This window comes from Chiloscyllium plagiosum, unplaced genomic scaffold, assembly GCF_037043375.1.
Source record: "Chiloscyllium plagiosum isolate Xiang-an unplaced genomic scaffold, Cpla_swu_hap1 HiC_scaffold_4, whole genome shotgun sequence".
NCBI lineage: Eukaryota > Metazoa > Chordata > Chondrichthyes > Orectolobiformes > Hemiscylliidae > Chiloscyllium > Chiloscyllium plagiosum.
In genome coordinates, this window is record NW_028270142.1 from 24,815,861 (window position 1) to 24,831,854 (window position 15,994).

At 39.0% G+C, this 15,994-nt stretch overlaps 1 protein-coding gene across 3 annotated transcripts in view; it reads right to left on the bottom strand.

Moving 5' to 3' along the window:
- csmd3b (CUB and Sushi multiple domains 3b) overlaps window positions 1-15,994 on the bottom strand; it is a 1,935,846-nt gene that overhangs the window by 679,245 nt on the left and 1,240,607 nt on the right. The gene's annotated exons all lie outside the window — the stretch shown is intronic.

Consider the following 15,994-nt stretch of genomic DNA (forward strand, 5'->3'; position numbering starts at 1 on the left):
CATTAATTCTTTGGTGGTTTGTCACAGATGAGGATAACTCTGTTCCACTCTCAGGGCGAGTCCATACTAATGCAGCTACCACAGGCTCTGTGACACTTGCAGCAGAAGATGGTCAAGGGAAGGGATGAGTGGGCATTGATGTGTCAGCGAACTCCTTTCACTGTTTTTGCCTGGTTTCTGCTTTTTCCCCAATGGCAAGTCTCAAGGTACTCGATGCCTTCCCAGATGCTTATCCTGTACTTTGGACACTCTTGTGCCAGTGATTCCCAGGTCTCAGTGGCAATGCTGCACTTCACCATTGAGACATTGAGGGTATCCCTCAAGCCCTTCCTCTGTCCACCTGGGGCTCGCCTGCTGTTTTAGAGCTGGGAGTACAGCACCCATTTAGGGAGTCTCAGGTTGGTCCTGCGGACGACATGCCCAGCCCATCAGAGCCGAGCAAGGGTGGCCAGTGCCTCAATACAGCGGATATTGGCCTGGTCGAGGACACTGGTGTTGGTGCGCCTTTCTTCCCAGTGGATTTGCAGGACCTTGCATAGACAGCCTTGGTGGTACTGCTCCAGTGCCTTGAAGTATCTTGTAGACAGTCCAAGTCTCAGAGTCATATAGGAGAGTGGGATCTACTACAGCTCTGTAAACTATTATCTTGGTTTCAGTTCAAATGTTGTTGTCCTTGAACAACAGTTCAAAATTGTACAGTTAACAGTAGTGGAAACAGTGCAACAATTTATTGGATTTGTCAGCAGTTTTGCAAAATTAGTGTTGAATTTGTCATCAGAGTGTAAACAATTACCCTAACAGATGGCTGAGAACATGCAAAGGTATTGGGGCATGGAACAAGTAGAAATGTTTACTAAGATCAAGCATTTGGAGTTGGCAGCATAAAGTGCTGAAATACTATGACATGAAATGATGAAGTCACTCTGCAGAGTGATGCCGTAGAGACAACAATTGGAGCAACCCAAATGCAGCAAGACCAACTAGTTCCATTGGCATTCAGGCCACCAACACAAACAAAGTGCTCTGGTAGAAAACGTGTTGCCCTCTGTTGTGAACATTTTCACTTGTACCTATTTGGAAGACACAAAGCAACAGTCGAGTGGGGCCACAATCCATTTCACAGAATTTTCCTCAAGCCATTGTTATCTCTGCTCCAAAGCATCTTCAAAGCATATTACATTAGTTGCAGAAATACCATGGGGTAGGATAATGTAAATGAGAGAGGCAAATCTACTTTACAGATGTGTTGTCAAGAACTCCCAAAGAAGAAAAAACAGGATTCTATAATCGAGTGAGAAATTTTGCATCAAGCATTAGCTCGTCATGCTCTACAGAACAGAAAACAGATTATAACAGACAAGTGCCTTGCTTAAATCAAGCAAATCACACAGCAATATGCTGGGTGCAAATTTTGCACAATGAATGAATAGCCAGATGGCATCAAGAACACACCTGTTAGCATAACTGAGTAGCAGGCGTTCAGATCTGAACTGACACCCCAAGGTGGCATGTTGTACAAAAATAATAGTCATTTTCCAGCTGGAATTAAAAGCACATCCATGCAAGCCACCAAGGAATTAAATCAATTCTGAGGAAGGGAACAGATGTACTCTAGTGGCCAGGCGCAAAACAGCAAAATCAAGGATGACATCAACTAGTGCAGTGTTTACAAGCTAAGCAAATTAAAGAACTGTTGACAATACATGACATCCCAGATGACCGTAGATGGGAGAAGAACTCTTCATACTCACAGGCACTAATTATCTTGCCACAGTAGACCACTATTCTGACTACTGGGAGGAGGACCAGCTGACTTCAATGACCACCACTCAGGTTGTTGATTGCCTGAAAGCATACTTCAGCATTTCTGGCATTCCCGGCACAGTCATGAGGAACAATGACTCCCCATTCACAAGAACTATTGGAAAATTTAACACCACAGTTCTTTAATTTGCTTAGCTAGTGACTCATCGTAAACACTGCACTGGTGGATATCATCCTTGATTTTGTTGTTTATCTATCCTGAGGCAAATGGAAAGGCTGAGCTGGCTGTGAAAATTGCAAAATAAATCAAAGAAATTGACTAAATTGATTAAATCCCACACAGGAATGTCATCCAGTACAAAAGTGAATGTCATGGCACACACAAACTACATTTCCAATCGCAGAACAGACACTGTAGCAACAGGTGTGGTTGACAAAACCCAAGGTGAAGTGGCAGAAAACCAAATTTCATTCGGATTGGAATGCTAAGCCGTGGTCAAAACTGACATTTGAAGAGCCCATCAAGCTACAAATCTTCAATGCTCTCAAGAAAGTCAGTTTAATTTGCAACTGTGATTTGAATGGAGCAATTATCACCTTGACTATACACAGAAGAAATGAAACATCAGACATACGTTGCAAAGACAGGCAGGATTGCCCTAGTGCAGGATTGCCCCAGTGCAGCTGTTCAGGCAGCTGAATGGGAAGAGGTGAAATCACCATCTGCACCGATCACACATCAACCATCAGGGAACACTGGCTACTGCAGCTAGAATACTTGACACAGGAAAGATACCCCGTTGGGAAACTACAACACCCAGATGAACTGTCAAAGGCAATAACATGCTCAGGTACCATTGAGGGACCAGCATAATTTAAGGTTTTTGAGTGCAATGAAAATGTGTGTACTCATGGAGATAACAAACTGTGAAGGCATAAGAACAGTCATTAATGTGTTTACTAACTTGGGTAACTCAAAATGTGTATGAAAATACATGAACTGTTTTCTTCAAAACGGGGGATGTTTGGATTGATAAGCAATCATATAAAATATCCCTCCTTGTCTATAGGTGCCTGGTCTCTTCCAGAAGGCATGCACACTTTACAGACAAACATTTTAAGCTCATTTGAATAAAAACTTCATGTTGAGCATCTTGCTGCACCATGAAGCGTAAGTGAAACAGGAGTGCTCCTCTTGGCACTGAATTACACTTGCTGACTACTGACAGCTATGTTCATCAGCATGTTCTAATTCTAGCAATTCTCCTCCCATCCCAACATTTACCAGAGGACTGCTACTGGCAAGGCAAGCAGCCAGAAATGTTGTTTCTTCAGGACAGGCTGCCAATGGTGGCATGGAAGCAATCTCCAGAACATGGATGACAAATTGATCTGATGCTACTAATCTTGGCGAGTAAAGAAAGTGGAGTGGAGGTAAAGCACTGATAAAGCATTACATTAATGGAATTTTAAACTCGTATGGTAAACTTCAAGACAGCAAGATAAGCATGTATTGTTTAAGCTTCATTCAGCACAATGGAATTTGTTCAGGATCCCTTCCAGAATCAAAAGAAGAATGCAGAGTTTGAGCTGGACCTTTTAATGTTTGACAGGTTTGGGAGGAATTAATACAATCACACAGAATACTTACTGTGGCGTTAAATACATCAATTGTTTTGTGGATTGCCACATTACCCATTACATCCAAATTCCAAATCATATTTATATTTAGAAACTTGCCATGTATCTTTTCTTTTCAAGTGTCAAAAATCTATCCATTTCTGTCATTACATACTGTAATCCTTTTTAAACCAAGATCTGAAAGACAAATCTGCAGCGTAAATACAGTTCAAGTAAATATGTTTTATTAAACTCAGATATCTTCACTGATCTGTGTTTCTGAATTGAGAAATACAATTGTTTTTTTTCCCTCTATTCTGTAGCTTAGTTTTGACTCGAGTACAAACTGTTATTTTGCACATAAATGATTGATAGTGTCTGGCATCCTTATCTAAAGAATGTGACTTATGAAAGGATCTATCATAGTTTACTCAGATATCAAAATGTTATCCTGCCCATTCCAACTTACTTCAAGAAATTGTCAGCAAATCCTGTAATTTCTCAAATTACTAACAGTATCCAAAAGAGCGCTCAATTATAAAAAAAATCCTTGAAGAACCTTGTTCCTTTCTGGTTTATGATGATTTTATTTGATGTAGTCATCATTGTATCTCACGACATGTAATTCGTATTCAGTGTTCTTATTTCATTCCAAGTGTGAGATTTGAAGTGGAAATAAGAACAGTCAACAATAATTTTCAGGAAGTTAATAAGCAGTTAATATGGAATTTTAGCTTCTTCTCCTCCTTTGATCAGCTGTGTGTTACACAGTAAAGGGAATTGAAGTGTATCTAGCTCATTTCTATAGAGCAATAATGTGCAAGCATTACTCACTATGTGCCTGAAAGTGTGAAAGCAGCACGATTGCAGGCGCATAGTGATTACATGGCTTTCAGTATTCCCATTTTCAAATTTGCATTTGACAAACATAACTGAAGAAATAGCACTGTCTGCATTTGATTGGCAACCATTAAACTAGGCCACAAATAAAGTAATGAGCTGTAAGAATCTGAAGCTTTAGTTGAAGTAATTTCCCTATCATCTTTATTCTCAGACCTTCAACATAAACATGGGATACTTAGATCAAAGATTGTCTTTTCAGGAGCTTAGTAGATCAGCCTTTTTGAAATTGCCTACTCAAAGAGTGCTTCTGGAGAATAAAATTACCCCACCACACATTCAAATTCTTTGCAAACAGATAAATTGAGGCAATAATGTTTTTTATAAATCTGTTGCCGTTATCCTAAGTGGCAATTTCATTTATGTCTTAAGGGAGATTCTTTGAAGTTTATAGTAATCGTAGCCATTGTTTTGGGAAAGCATTCCAAGATGATTCTGTAATTTAATGGATAACCATGATCACTATTGATAACACTTGGAATTGTATTCTTTGATCCATCTAGCTGTTGTCCATAGAATTATAATATTTCAGGATAAATTAGTAAATAAACAGCAATTTCTGTGCTATTCCTGCTGTGTATAATATCTGGGATGAAGTGTGAAGCATTTTACAAGTTATGTGACTATAAACAAAGTTGTTCCGATTCTAAAATTGTAAAACAAATCACAGGACTGGTAATTTAAGTTGAAGGAAAAGCTGACACAGACAAAACATCACCTTTTAATGAAAGGCATGGGCTATATTTCCTGCTAATGAAATAACAGTCTGCATTTATATTGTGCTTCTATTGCAAAATATTCTAAGATGTTGGTCAGGCAAAAGTTGAAAGACAGACAGATATTTGGCTGAAAGATTTTTCACAGGCATAAATTATGGAGAGTACAAAAAGGTGACAAAGGAAGAACTGTGGAGAGGTTTTGTGAGAACATTGAGAATTTGTTGCCCAGACAGCTGAAGGCACAGCCACCAGCAAAATGGTATTGAAACTTGAGGACGCAGAGAAGCCGAGATTTGGAGGAGCATAGAGATCTGCACACTAAAGAGAAAGGCTACCAAGTGATCAAGAAACAAAGATGAGGATTTCAAAAGAGATATGATGTGGGATTATAAAACAATGCAGGTCAGCAATTATGTGAAGGAATGAATGAAACAAAATGCTGCAGACTTTTTGATGAGCTCATGTTTATTGAGAGTGGAAGATGGGAAGATGAGAAATGACAGCAATTTGATTCACTGATGATGACAACACAGGGTCTGAAGTTCTTACTTGCTATCAGTACTGTATTTGGGTAATTAGGCTTTTTTGTTATGGGCACACATAATTAGTTTATCTCCTTATTTGATTTGGAGAATTTGAATATGTAACTTGGAGAAAGTAATTTTCTTGTGTTGGACACATTGAAGGGTTATTATCCAAACTTGCTTATATCTTGGGGCAGGAAACATTCCTAAGATAGGACAGCAACAGAGTGCCATAGAAAAGAAACACAGTTTGTCTAATGCTCTAAAAGTCTGCAAGAAATGTTTGAATAACAAAGTTAATGGCGAGGATGACACTGACCAGGAGCGGTTAAATTATAACTTCAGTGGTGTGTGCAATTGACGTCACCATAGGGAGCAAATAACTTAAGAATGCATGTTTAGCAAGATAAGCTGTTACTAAAACTATTTCTTGAAGGATTCAAGGTAAGATCATTCAAGTAGTCTTATCTGACAGAACTGCCTTTGGAGTAACCAATCAAATCTGTTTATGTAAATACACTTTTATTCCAATGATCTAAGAACAGACAAATCATCAAGTCTTATCAGTGACAGGTACTTTGAATCTGCATAAATAAGAGCTTATATTGGAAATGTTGCATAAACTGATGAATGTTTTCACCATTTTTGTGCTTGGGACTAGATTGGGTTGGGATATCTGGTCAGCATGGATGGGCTGGACCGAAGGGTCTGTTTCCGTGCTGTACATCTCTATGATTCTAATACGTAGTATACTGACTCTTGTGTTAGTGTATAAAGGAATAGGACCATAAGACAAGGAACCAGAAGTAGGCCATCCAACCCATCGAGTCTGCTCCACCATTCAATGATCATTCACAATATATGCAGCAACAGAAATTGCTGGAGAAACTCAGCAAATCTGGCAGCATCTGTGGAGAGAAAACAGAGTTACAATTTTGAGTGCCAGAGATCCTTCTTCAGAATATGACTTCAGACTAGACTCTAAACTGTTTTCTCTCCACAGATGCTGCCAGACCTGTTGAATTTCTCTAGCAATTTCTGTTGTTGCATGCTTTGTGAATGATCAGAATGACCTCATTGAATGGTGGTAAAAACAATGACTGCAGATGCTGGAAACCAGATTCTGTATTAGTGGTGCTGGAAGAGCACTGCAGTTCAGGCAGCATCCGAGGAGCAGTAAAATCTATGTTTCGGGCAAAAGCCCTTCAAGGACTTTTGCCCGAAACGTCGATTTTACTGCTCCTCAGATGCTGCCTGAACTGCTGTGCTCTTCCAGCACCACTAATCCAGAATCTCATTGAATGGTGGACCATTCTCTTTTGGTGTGTATCAGATCCCCAGCAGCTGTGTCTCTGTTTTATGATAATTCTCAACTCTATTTTCCTAGCTTTTCCCAATAATGCTTGATTCCTTATGATTAGAAATCTGTCTCAGGCTTGAATATAATTAATAACACAACCTCAACAGACCTTCGTGTTAAAGAATTCAACAGATTATCTCTCCTCTGAGAGAAGAAATTTCTCCTCATGTTTATCTTAAATGGGCAGCACCTTATTCTGAGATTAAGCCCTTGATCCTTGACTCTCCCACAAGGGGAAAGAACCCTTCCACATCTACCCTGTCAAGTCCCCTAAGAATCTTATATGCTTCAAAAAAGGCTGCCTCTCGTTCTTCTCAATTCCAATGAGTATAAGATCAACCCACTCAACCTCTCTTCATAACAGAGTCCCTCCATACCTGGTATCAGTCTAGAGAACCTTCTCTGGACTGCCTCCACTGCCAGTACACACTTTCTTATATTAGAGGACCAAAACTGGTTACAGTATTCCAGCTGTGATCTGAATAGTATCATGTATAGTTTTAGTAAAATTTTCCTAATTTATACTTGATTCCTTTTGAAATAAGGTCCAACATTCTATTTGCTCTCCCTATTACCTGCTGGACTTGGATGGTTCATGAACAAGGACTACCAAATCCCTCTGTTCTGTAGTTTTCTGCAGTCTTTCTCCATTTATATAACACTGAACTCCTCTATTCTTCTTGGTAATTTACGTAACTTCGTGTTTTCTACAATAAAATCCATCTGCCATCCTTTTGTCCACTCACTTAGTCTGTCTGGTTCCTCTTCAAACACCTGCCTTCCTGTCCATTTTTTGCCATCTGAAAACTTGGCAAGAGTATATTCACTTTCTTCATTCAAGTTATAAATATATATTGTAAATTTTTTGTGGCTATAGCACTGTTTCCTTCGGCAATCCACTAATTACAGGCTGCTAGACTATAAATGTTCCCTTATCCGAACTCTCTGTCTTCTATTAGTTTGCCAATCCTCCATTCTTGCAAAGATATGACCTCCAACATTATGGGCTCTAAGCTTATTAAGTAGCATGATGCATATCACTTTAAAAAATTCCTTCTGAAAATCCAAATATATTATATCCACTGCTTCTTTTTGTTTTATCTATTTTGCTTGTTATCTTCACAAATAATTCAAGCAAATTTGTCCTTTCTCCTGATTTCTTCTTTTGTGTCACCAGTAACATATTTCCACCAGGAATTTCACACATAACTTCTCGATTGAAAAAGTTTCTATTTCTGGTGATTAGTTGCTTGATTTTTAGCAGTTGGTAGGAAAGCCCAATTTAGGAACTGAAACACCCCTCCTCACGTACATTGCAGATTGATCGCTCGTACAGTTTAAAAGATGGTCAGATCTGGGGCTGGGGTCACAATATTCCACCATGAAGGGTCTATGCATGTTCAAATATGTTGTGAATTTGAGGTTGACTGACAGTTGCTCGAACATGTTACAGCAAGTAAAGGACTAACTGCCTCATTGTAATTGCAATAGTGATAACTGCTTCTCAAACAAATAACAAGCAACTTAATCATCAGAATTGGAAACTTTGTCAATCCAGGAGTTTGTATCAAATTCTTGATGAAATATTTTAATGACAGCCACAAAAAAACTTGATCATTAAAGAATTTCTGCTACTGATACAGTGTTCCTGTTGTTCTGTACAGTGACTGAGCTGTCAAGAGGCAAGATAATGTTGTTACTCAATACTCACATCTCAAACTAATGGAATAGACATTCTGCAGAGTAAGTTGCATATCCATGTTGCTGTCAGGAAGATGACTCCCATATTTTATGGTTAATTATGTTGCCCTGAAAAGTTCCTGGCTGTCTGCAATCTGCCTACATTTCAAATTCTTGCACATCAGGTGTCTGTGAACAACTGATGGCTCTCCTCCTTGGAGTCGATGGAAGGAAGAAAAGGAGTCTTGTTCCTGCCTCAACAATACATTTTAAAACCAGGTCAACATCCTGTGGTAGATTTTATAATCTGATATTAGGAGTCAGCAGGTATCGAGTATTAAAGATGACTTCTGGTGATTGCAAGTGTAGATCTGACAAAGGATGTACCAATTCCTTCTGTTAATGCAAACTAATGCCTCAATACAGAGAATAGTCCTAGTGGACAAGTAGTTGGTTATGAGCACTCTGTGTCGAGCATTTATTTATTCATAATAAGGCTAGTGTTAATCTTACATTCCTAATTGCTCTCAAGAAGGTAATTAGTGATTCTCCTTGAATTCAAGGCCATTTCAGAGGGCAATTAAGAGTCAACTATGCTGCTGTGGATCACTGAGGATAACAGATTTCCTTTGCTAAGAAGTATTATGGAACCAGATGGGTTTTATGATAATCTGACGGTATAAGCTTTTCAATTCAGATTTGTTTAATTACATTTATATTCCCCAGTTACCTTGCTAGGATTTGAACTCATAGCTTTAGATCAATATTGGAGACCTCCGGAGTCCTTGTTCAGTTACTCTCTTCATATTACCAATGACTCAAAATCTACACCCCCTACTCGCTGAAGCAAAGTACTTTTTATATCTGTTTGTGGATCTGAGCTTCACTAGGAAGCTCAGCATTTAGTCTGCATCTTGAGTAACTAAGACCAGTTCTATAAGAATGAAAAGTATGTGAACATCAAGGATGTTGTCAGCATTGGGAGAATTTTAGGAATGAAAAATGATTGGACAAGCTGGTAGGCTATGATGTTTTATTTGGAACAAAGCAACACATGGAGAAACTGGCATCTTAGGAAAAGAATGCTGAGGTGCTGCATCTTTTTCTCTATCTTTCATGTCTCAGAAACATAAACAAGAGAGATACAGACTATTTGTAAGCTGAATGCACTCAAGAGGTGGACATATAAGAGAATGACCTACACGTCCTACTTCGACAGAAAGACTAATGAAGAAGTTCTGAAAATTACAGGCAAAGAGAGAAAAGTCATGCAGAAAGATATAGTGCAGTGGTCACATGATTAGAGCAGAGAATGATAGACGGATAATTAGTGGAAGATTGATGGAAAATTGTGAAGGTGGAAGGAGTGCAGAATGCAGTTGACCTATGACAATTTTCTATGAATAAAATAACATCAGCGAAAGAATAAATATAGCATGCTTGCAGCCTTCTTGAATTGCTGCAGTCCAAATGGTTTCAGTACATCCATAATGCTTTTATTTTCTGTTGCAATTTGAGACAATTGACTGGCTTGCACAGCTTTTTCAAAAGGCAGTTCAGAGACAGCCATATTGTTGTGGATCTCGAATCTGACGGATTAATGACAAAGGATGACACATTTCCTCCCTGAAGGACATTATTAAATAAAATGTATTTTTAAAAAACTCCAGTTTCATGATCTTATTAAAAAGATGAATATTGCCTCTGGAACATCAGTCCAGCCCTTTGCATTACCAATCTATTGATATTGCCATCATCTGCCTCTTCAATCCATCAAGAACCTTCATATTAATATCAATTAAATTTCTCCATGTTTTGCTGTGTTTCAAATAAAACATCATAACCTACCAGCTTTTCCAATCATTCTTCATTCCTAAAATTCTCCAATGCTGACAACATCCTTGTAAATCTCTGTTAAAGCCTCACTAGTGTAAGGTGCTGACTAGGTGTATATGCAATGCTCTAGCTGTGTCTCAATAGTTTAAATGTTCTAATAAAATCTTCTTCTGCTTACATTACACATCATTGCAAATAAAGGGACAAAAACTCCCTTAAGCACTTCATCTACCTGTGCTGTTTCTGTCTGGCGTATGTGGACATGCATGCTAAAAACCTCAGTCTCCTAATACTACTCAATCCATTATTATGCATTCTCTTGCTTTTTCTGTTTTCCTCAAAGGCATTACCTCACACTTGGTGAATTAGTTCCACTTTTATGCATGAAACAGTTTGGAAACAGGCCACTCGGCCCAACAAGTCCACACTGACCCTCCGATGAATATCCCACCCAGACTCATTCTCTTACCCTATTACTCTACATGTCCCCTGACGAATGCATCTAACCTGCACATCCCCATACACTAAGTGCAATTTAGCTTGGCCAGTTCACCTAACCTGCACATCTTTGGACTGTTGGAGTAAACTAGAGCACCCAGAGGAAATTCACATAGACATAGGGAGAATGTGCAAACTCCACACAGTCGCCTGAGGCTGGATTCAAACCCAGATCCCTGGTGCTGTGAGGCAGCAATGCTAACCACTGAGCCACCAGGCCACCCTAAGACATGCAATGCATTTCTTCCTCACTGTAAATCTTATGACCATTTCTTGTATCATTTGCTTAATCATGTCCCATACATTTATATATATTTATGAATATATTAATATCCAATATATTATGAGCATTAAATGAGTGCTTTATATTTTTGAAAAATGGAACAAAAGTCTGTAAAATATGACCAGCCTGTTCTGTGGATTAAAACCACTTTTGTCTTAAATGGGAATGACAGGAAATTTCGAGACTACTGCTGCATCAAGGTCCTTTCCTGTGACTATTCAAAAGAGAATTTCCCATACAATGAGTCAGTTAATCATAAGGACTGTCGGAAACTCCTAACACAGAATAATTAGAGCTAACAAGCTCCCCTCCAACCCACTCATCATCCTAACTTCAAAATATGTTTCTATTCCTTCAAGTGTAACAGGGCGCAGTGCTGAAACTCCCTCCTTAACAGCAGTGTGGCTGCATTCTTACATCAATGGACTACAGCAATTCAAGAAGATAGCTTGCCACAACCTTTTTAAGTGCAACTAGGGGTGGGCAAAAGCAGCTGGTGCAGTCAGCAAAACCTATGTCCTATGAGTAAATGAATTTTCGAGAAACGCCACCCTTTGTTTGGAAATGTAAAAGTCACATGATTAGACATGCAAATTTGTTGGCTGATCTTATAAATACCAAGTACTGTTCTGCAGAACCACTTCCACTGAAAGTCATTGAAAATACTAAAAGTCAATCGAGCAGCTAAGATAATAAATATTAGAAAACTGGAAGCTTTTTAATGAATACAATGATTTTTTTCCAACCTGTTGTAACCTTGAATTCATCTAAGAACCAACATCTTGGAAATTTGACTGCAATAAGCTTGTAACCTATTGGAAATTCTTTGATTTATAAAAGTTTAATTTCAACTTGCAAGAGTTTCCTTCATCTAAGAATGAACAAAGAGACTCTGATAATTAAAAGTTCTGATCATATAATTTTGTTTTCAATTCTGCCTAATCTATTGTGTGTGAGGGTACGAGCGGGGTAAATGAGCAAGGCACCATGTTTAATAGCCCGTAGCAAGTGTATGACAACAAATAACCTCCCATATTTAAAACTCTCAAATTATTTGCTGCTGATTTATTTAATTATGAACTCGCTGTCTGAGGGTAAAAAAACCATACATCTTAATAACAAATATGTTGAGAATGGGCAGTCAACCCAAACATACAAATTCTGTCTATGAAACCATAAATAAACAAGGGATATGGTCATGAATTTTGTGGAGTCTCAGTGGAAATAATTATCTAGAATAATAAGACTCATCAACCAATAGATCAAGCTTTTTTCTTCTGATTTAATTTTGAATTCAACTTTCCACTTGCCTTTAAATCCCACCAACTTCTACTTTTCTGATAAGTCTTCCATGGAGGATCTTGCCTAAGGCCTTGATAAAGTCAACATAAAGTCCATCAATCTGGTTATCTTCATCAGCTTCTCTTGATACCTGCTCAAACAATTCAATCTTGGCAATCTTGGCCATTTGCTGACCTTCCTCAGCAAATCTATGTTGATTGCTGTTGACTGTCCAATTTTAAAAAACAATTAATTATTTCACCATGGAGGTTTGTCATTAGTCAGTCCTCTTTCTTAAATACAGATTCCAGTTCTCTTGTCAGAAGAAATTGGAAATGATGCTCACTACTCTCATTTTTCTAAAGAGCTTAGGATTCATCTCATCTGAGCCCAAAGATTTATCTACTTTCCAAGTTGGTAAACTCCCAAACAACTTATTTAAATGTTTGTCCCATTCAGTATTTCACAGTCCAGTTCACAAATGACACATTGCCATTGCAATGTCCTCTGACTTTGTGAAAATGTGTGTAAGGTATCATGTAGAACCATGTCCAGTCTTTTCATCACATACCATAGGTTACCTTCTTGGTCTTGAATGAAACCTATTCTTTTCTTAATTAGGCTCTTGCTTCTTCTGCATCTAGAAAATATCTTTGAGTGTTCCTTAAATATACTTGACAGTACCTTTTCATGTTCTTTCTTTTTCAAATTTCCTTTAAATTTCGCCTCTTCTCTTTCTAGAATCCTTATGGTTTCACGCATTAGCAAGTTCCCCTTTTATCTCCAAAATGGTTTGAGAGAAAATAAGTGTTTTCCATTAAGTTTAAAAGAGGAGCATTTTAACTTGGTATAGCAGTACAATAACTTTTTATCATTCAAAGATGTAAGCAATTATTTGGCCCAGTGAACTGCTAAGAATGGGAATTTTGCTTTTCTTGACTAGAAAAGTGGCATACAAACGAGTTGTTAATAGGAGTAGGACCTGTGTTAGTGCCTAATCACCATTGTTAACCATACACTAATTTTTTTACAAGAGTATTTCATGCTTCGCAGGTTACTGCAAACCAACAGCCTTTAAAACTCAATGTTTACAACATCCTTTATCATTGTGGGTGCTTATAGGAATGTGCATTATCTTCTCCGCCATAGCATTTGGAAAGGTTTAAAAATAAAACTCTCAACTATAAATCATTTTCAGACAAACAGTCTTAGTATAGTGCCTTTGTGAATTTCAGGACATCACAGTGCATATTACAGATAAATAAGTATTTTCTGTTTTAATGTGAGGAACACAGCAGTGAAGTTGTGCACAGCAAGGTCGCACACAAAACAATGTGTGAAAATGACCAGTTTTTTTTTCTTTTAATGCAGATCATTAATGAGAGTTACTGCCCCAGGACAATGAGAAGAACATGCAGGTTCTTCTTTTAACAGCCTTAGACCTTTCACATATAGAGTCAAAAAGTGTGGTGCTGGAAAAGCACAGCCGGTCAGGCAGCTTTTGCCCAAAATGTCAACCGTCCTGCTCCTCGGATGCTGCCTGACCGGCTGTGCTTTTCCAGCACCACACTTTTTGAATCTGATTCCCCAGCATCTATAGTCCTCACTCTCTCCTTTTACATCTGCCCAATTTAGTAGATGGGGCTTCAATTTCAGATCTCATTCAAAAACCAAAGATGTTAAAGAAAAAGGTAAGTTGTAATGAAAGCTAAGGAATTAGTACCGGCAACATTTGATTGAGAATCATTACTGAGATATTAATCATTCCAGTCAAAAGGTGAGGTGCAGGAAAAGCACAGCAGCTCAGGCAGCAACTGAGGAGTAGGAGAATCGATGTTTTTGACATAAGCCCTTCCTGATGAAGGGAACATCGATGCCTGAAACATCGATTCTCCTGCTCGTTGGATGCTGCCTGATCAGCTGTGCTTTTCCAGTGCCACACTTTTCAACTCGAATCTCCAACATCAGCAGGCTTCAATTTCTCCTAGTACCTTTTCCAGTGTCTAATATTTCAAAGGGGGTCTTGAGTAGTTGTTTTCTATTGAATATGATATCAAGCAACATCACACAAACACTGAGCATTCATTCGCTAAGATCAGCGAACAAATGTTCAACTAACATTCCAGCAGGCTTTTTTTCAGGTGATTAGCAGTGAGGAAATCAGATCGAATTCCAATTGACTGTGACTGTGTACGTTAAAATCTAGACTGTCATTCTCAGTGTTTGCATCGTAAGTGCAACATTGTCGAGTTGTGTCTCCCTTAATAAGCTGCATTTAAAGAGACAAAAATTGATTATTTTCACATATTTTTTGTGGTACAACTTGACAGTGTTGCACTCTCATGATCCAAAAACTGAGGCCTCACCTATCGTCTCAGGTGGAGATAACATGGTCCCATTTCGAAGAGGAGCCTGGGGAATTTTCCCTGTTGAGCCAATCAAACTTAGACCTTTTATGCGATTCCTTGGGATCAAAGATTTTTGTTTTGACTCCAGCTTGATGGGTTCTGAAATGTCTCTAAAATCCAATGTGTGATGTGCAGAGTCTACCACCTGAAGGGCAGATGGTGCTTGTAGGATCAGGTAGGAAATTTATTCTCTCTGATGCCTTGATTTAATCTCCACAAATTATCTCAATATGTTCCTAAATGAACATTTTCCCTTTTTGTCAGCCATTCATAAGTTACTGGGACTGCTTGACAACGCCCCGAAAGAATTTCCATTTTTCCTTCTAGGAATTTATGTGATTGTTATGTTATTAACTCAGGTGTCACATGACCTGTTCTGCAGTCTAGGCAAAAGTGAGGACTGCAGATGCTGGAGATTCGAGTCAAGAGTGTGGTGCTGGAAAAGCACAGCAAGTAAGGCAGCATTGGAGGAGCAGAAAATCGACGTTTCGGGCAAAAGGCCATGAAGGGCTTTTGCCGAGACATCGTTTCTCCTGCTCCTCGGATGCTGCCTGACGGGCTGTGCTTTTCCAGCAGCACACTCTGTTCTGAAGTCTGCCTGACCACAGCCTAGTTGATTGCCATGATCACAGATCAGATGATCTAAACACTCTGGACATTTTTAACCTAATACCAAGCTTCTTTTAAAATGACTGCTATAAAGATGAGCGCAGCAGGTCAGGCAGCATCCAAGGAACAGGAGAATCGATGTTTCGGGCATAAGCCCTTCTTCAGGAATGAGGAAAGTGTGTCCAGCAGGCTAATGTAAAAGGTAGAGAGGAGGGACTTGGGGGAGGGGCATTGGAAATGCGATAGGCGGAAGGAGGTCAAGGTGAGGGTGATAGGCCAGAGTGGGGTGGGGGCGGGAGACATCAGGAAGAAGATTGCAGGTTAGGAAGGCGGTGCTGAGTTCGAAGGATTTGACTGAGACAAGGTGGGGGGAGCGGAAATGAGGAAACTGGAGAAATCTGAGTTCATCCCTTGTGGTTGGAGAGTTCCTAGGCGGAAGATGAGGCGCTCTTCCTCCAACCGTCGTGTTGTTATGGTCTGGCGTGGAGGAGTCCAAGGACCTCCATGTCCTT